Consider the following 5,607-nt stretch of genomic DNA (forward strand, 5'->3'; position numbering starts at 1 on the left):
AAAGTCAGCCCAAGTAGAAAGGGGAATAGAAACAATTACGTTAATATTAACCTAGGAAAACTGGAGACTAAAACCACTGGAGGCAGAAGTGGAATTGTGGTGAATCTCACCCAAGAAGTATCGAGTAAACACCTGGCGTTCATCCCCTATGAAGCAAATTCTCCAGTCTCAAAGGTAGTTGAATGTCTGGATGGTTTGAAACTAAAAGGGTCCCCATTACCTATCGAATCTCCTCAACTAGCCGAACGGAAGAAGCAACCCCCCGAACTATCTGAGTGTTCATTCCTTGAAGGAAGTGGCAGTAAGGATGACAAGCCGAAGAGGAATTTTATTGCTCGTAAAAATGTCAGAAGAACTAAGCAACATCTACACAGAAAACTGGCCTTTTCTCATCCTCAATCTTCTGAATCTAATGTTTCTGGTTCTCACCCAAATAAAGGCACGAGTGGCTAGCCTCAAATAGCCCTCAAGTCACCATAAGGGCCATTTCGTGGAACTGCCAGGGATTAAGGGTGTCCCTGACAGCAAAGAACCTTAAGGAGGTTTGCAGGAAAAATAAACCCCATTTGGTTTTCCTAATGGAAACCAAACAGAAGGATAAGGTGGTTGAGAGGACATGCTGACAGTGTGGTTTTGATGAAAATTGGATTGTAAGCCCAAAAGGTTTAAGTGGTGGTCTTGCTATTTGGTGGACTCCAGAGATTATAATGGATATCTTGTTTTCGTCACAGAACATTATTTATTGTGCGCTGACATCAAATACAGTTTTAGTTCCTAGATTCATCACCTGCGTTTACGGTCCACAAAAAGAGAGATAAAGAAGAAGCGTTTGGGGGAAGATCCTACACATATCACGTGGTATAAGTGGGGCTTGGATTTGTGTAGGTGACTTTAATGATCTTACTAGCGAGCAGGAAAAGTGGGGAGGAAGGCTAAAAGCAATCAGGAAAATCTTGAATTTTTAGAAACAAATCTCAGACTGTTGCTTAATAGACCTGGGTTTCAATGGATCTGAGTACACTTGGTGTAATAAATGCACTAATAAAGCTCATGTCAAGGAGTAGTTGGACAAAGCTCTAGCAAATGTAGCTTTACGAGAAGCATTTCCCAAAGCTCAGGTATTTTATCTTGAACCTCTAGGCTCATATCACTTTTTACTATTAATTGATCTATGTTTTTTTCTATATTAAAGCCAAGCCCCCTTTTCCTTCAAATTTGAATTATTGGCTGGATCACCCTGATTTTAAAATTACTCTGAGAGATAGCTGGAATAGCATGGTGAACATAGATATTAGTAAGGTTGAAGAATTTCTTAGCAGGTTAAATAATTATAGAAAGGCACTTATCTGTTGGAGTAATAGAGTTTTCCCTAACTGCTTGAAATTAATTGAGAAGTTAAAAGTGAATCTGGCAAAGTGTTATGAAGGGAATTTCACTGAAGACAAGTTAAAAAGGGCAGAAGACTTAAATGTAGAACTGGAAAAAGCTTGGGAAAGGGAAAAATCTTATTGGTGGCAAAGGTCATGAATTCAGTGGCTGAAGTAGGGTGAACGTAACTCTAAATTCTTTCATGTATCAACTATCCAGAGACACCGAAGGAACTCTATTACAAGGCTGAAAAAAGAGGATGCTACATGGGCAGATAATGAGAATGATATTGCTGATAGCATAGCAGATTACTTCCTTCATTTATTCAGGGCTTCTGAAAGTAGAGACTTCTCAGATGTGTTAAGCTATGTTGATATGGTGATTGATGATGAAGACAATGCAGTGTTAATAGCCCCAATTTTGGATACTAAAATAAAAGATACAGCGTTTCAGTTGGGTGGGTCCAAAGCACCTGGCCCAGACAGTTTTAATGGCAAATTCTATCATTGCTCTTTGGAGGAAGTAGGCAAGAATGTATGTGATTTTGCAAAGGACTTTTTTCTCAGAAAAAGTGACTTGAGTAAACCTAATGAAACAAACTTGATGTTAATCCCAAAGGTAGAGAAGGCAGAGTCAATAACCCAATTCAGGCTGAGTGGACTATGCAACTTTTCCTTTAAGATTGTTTCTAAACTTTTGGCTAATCGGTTACCATTTCTGCATAAGTGCATTTCCCTGAATTAGGGTGCATTTGTCCCTGGGCGCCTAATCCAAGACAATATTATCACTGCACACGAGGTTTTCCACTACCTGAAAAGAAAAATGAGTGGTGGAAAATACGAATTTGCGCTCAAAATGGATATGAGTAAGGCTTACGACAGGGTTGAATGGGATTTTTTAAAGGCTGTCATGTTGAAAGTGGGATTCTGTTCGATGTAGGTTGACCTGATCATGGCATGTGTGTCTTCTGTCCAACTGAATATATGTCTCTCAGGTAGGAGGTTAGCTCTTTAAATCTGGGAAGGGGCCTCAAATAGGGGGATCCCATTTCCCCTACCTTTTTATTTTAGTGGCGAAAGTTCTTTCTACTATGCTTAACAAGCATGTTGACAGGAAAATGTTAAAAGGCATCAAATTAACAAATCAATGCCCTATGCTATCCCATTCCTTCTTTGCTGATGATGTTCTTCTATACATAAACGTCGAAGAAAGTAATTGCAGAAAACTAGCCAACCTGCTACAGCTCTATTGCTCCTTATCTGGCCAGCAAGCGAACTTAAGCAAATCTAGGCTCATTTTTTCAAAAAGTACTCCAGCAAAGATCAGAGAAAATGTAAGTACCATCTTGGGAATTCCAGTAGCCAAAGATCCTGGTTGATATTTGGGTGTCCCAAGTACTTGGGGAAAATCCAAACAACAAGCTCTAGCTTTTGTAAAGGAAACAATTGGTAAAAAAAAAAAAACACAAGGTTGGAAACAGAACCTTCTATCTTATGCAGGTAGGGAAACAATGATATAGCAGTTGTAAATGCCATACCCATATACCCCATGACATCTTTTAAATTCCCTCAAAAATCATGTAAAGAATTTGACAGACTTATTTCCAACTTTTGGTGGGAAGGCTGCGATAATGGCAGACACCTCCATTACAAAGCCTGGGAGCATTTAAAAAGACCCAAAACTGCATGTGGTATAGGATTTAGGGACTTTGAAATTCTCAATGATTCCCTTTTGACGAAAACTACATGGAGACTAACTCAAGAAGAGCATACCCTTTGGGTCAAGGTGCTTAAGGGTGTGTACTTTCCTAATTCTTCTTTTATGTTAGCTGAGAAAGGCTATCGGGCTTCATGGATGTGGACTAGCATTCTAGCAGGAAGAGATTTAATGGAAAAAGACAGTTAGTGGCTACTGGGTGATGGAAAATCTGTTTCTCTCTAGAAAGACTATTGGATACCAGAGCTGCCGGGTAAGTCTCTTAAAGCTTGCTTGAATTTGAATGATGTCCTAAACACTACTGTGGACTTGATAATGGAGAATGGTGATTGGAATTTCTCTAGCGTATCTAATGTAATCCCTACAGAAATATTATCCCTAATAAGTAATATCATACTTAACTTTCTCAATCATAGGGATAACTTGATGTGGACAAAGGCTAGGAATGGCGTGTACTCAGTCAAACAAGGTTATAAAATGACCATTTTGGGTCATAATATCTCCAACTCCAAACCTAGTACCTCCTTCTATTTCTCTAGGGAATTCTGGTCAAACTTATGGAAGATTAAGACAATTCTCGAGATTATACATTTTATCTAGAGATGCTGCTCTAAAGTTGTGCCTACTCGAGAGGCTTTTTTTTAGAAGACACTGCTCTATCCAACCTCTCTGTCCTGTCTGTCACTCTGAGCCTAAAACACTAGAGCACCTTTTATTCTTTTGCCCATGGGTGAGGTGTATCTAGTTTGGAAGCCAACTTTCATTGCGAGTTGATCAAAATGTTATTACCTCCTTTGAAGGATAGATAGCTAAGATACTTAGCAACCAATCAAACATGGAAGAGAGGGATCTTTCCTTAATAGCTTGGATCGTCTGGTTGGTCTGGAGAGCTAGGAATGAAGCTATTTTTAACTTCAAAACCCTAGATCCTATTACTGTTTTGAACCGAGCTTGCAGTAGTGTCAAAGAATCCTGGGATGCCTTAGACTCCCTACTCACTGAAACTTCTTGTCAGAATTCTACAAGAATCACCTCTTGGCAACCTCCGATTCCAGGTTAGATCAAAATTAATTGCGATGGCTCTTTTATGCCAAATGATAACTTTGCCGCGATAGGAATTGTGTGCCGTGATAACACGAGAAATTTGTTGTGGGCTTTTGGGGAAGGTGTGACTGCTACTTCTGCTTTTGCTACAAAACTTCTGGCAGTCCATAAGGTAATTCTTTTTTGTGGGGAGCTTAACCTAACCTCGGTTATTTTTTAGACTGATAATGAAGATCTTTTCTCAAGCCTTCAAACCTTTTCCCCTACTAGATGCGATTGGAGCAACTGGTTTATTTTCCTGGAAACTCTAGACTTAGTCAAATCACAGTCTGATTTTAAGTTCTCTTTCTCACTCTAAGAAGGGAACCAAGCGATTGATTTAGTTGCATCCTCTGTTTGCAGGAAGGTGTGCCCTCCAGGGTGGATGCCCTCATCAACACTTTCTTTATCTTCCGTTCTATCTCGTGATGCAGCCACGTCTGGACGATCTAACAGTACCCCTCCTGCTGCCAACTAATCTGATTTCCATGACCGGGGAGGAATTGCCTATGCGCTGTCTTTGTTTCATTCCCTTGTTTCCTTTTAGCTTTTTGGTGTTTCTTTTGACTCTTGCTGTTTATCTTTTGTCCTTTGCTTGGACTCTTGTTTGGTCGAACTCCTACGCTGTTGTGGCTCTTTTATTTGAATGCTTCTCTTGGTCCAAAAAACAAAACTCTCTTCATATCTTCACCTACTGCCCATTGTAAAGAACAGAACCAATATATACTTTGGTATGGGCAAATAACAAGTAGCCTCCAATAATCACCACAATAGGAGTTTATATTAATATCATATCATTATGAAAGTTTTCACTTAGCTAAAAGATGAATTAGAATTGTGTTCTCATTTAAAAAAGAAAGATTAATTAGAATTAAATGTCTCTCCATTTGCAAACTGACACTTATTGTTTTGTTCCTTTCAATATGTGACATGCTCTCAATTATAATATTTCCTGAGGATTGAATAAAATTTGGGCACAAGAGTCCATAATCATTGTTCCTACGTAATTAATTGTAGATATTGTGGAGATATTTATGATAATGGAAAATAAACAAACAAAAAAAATCATAAATAATAAATTGAAAACAAAAAAGCATACTTACATAACAAAAAGTTGATATGTTCAGCCAATAGAAAAATGAGATCAATAAGATCCTACTTGGAGACTTTTAGTTCAACAACCCGCCCCACAATCTTCAGACTCACTCAATGTAACAAAGTTGTCGTCCATATTAACATACAGCAATCAAAGCCAACCATCTCAGGCTGTCTTCATTTGATTGGACACAAGGTTCAATTGCGTGATGACCAAAAGATTCCTTTAAGTGTTCCTAAGTAATAAGTAATAAAAAAATTAGAAATTTATATTGTGTTAATTAAGGAATGAAAGAAAATCATAAGGTTATTTGTACCTCAGTTATAACATGATGAACCAGCCTT

The 5,607-nt window shown here is 38.5% G+C and overlaps 1 long non-coding RNA gene across 1 annotated transcript; it reads left to right on the top strand.

Annotated features, from left to right (window-relative positions):
• The first annotated feature begins 860 nt into the window (after window positions 1-860).
• LOC114757787 (uncharacterized) lies at window positions 861-4,849 on the top strand. The gene is made up of 2 exons (XR_003741612.1): window positions 861-1,118; window positions 4,531-4,849. It is a non-coding gene; the product is annotated as an uncharacterized LOC114757787 (long non-coding RNA).
• The last annotated feature ends 758 nt before the right edge of the window (window positions 4,850-5,607 follow it).

The sequence above is a fragment of the Neltuma alba genome, unplaced genomic scaffold, assembly GCF_004799145.2.
Source record: "Neltuma alba isolate B1F8T4 unplaced genomic scaffold, ASM479914v2 tig00010631_pilon, whole genome shotgun sequence".
Lineage (NCBI taxonomy): Eukaryota > Viridiplantae > Streptophyta > Magnoliopsida > Fabales > Fabaceae > Neltuma > Neltuma alba.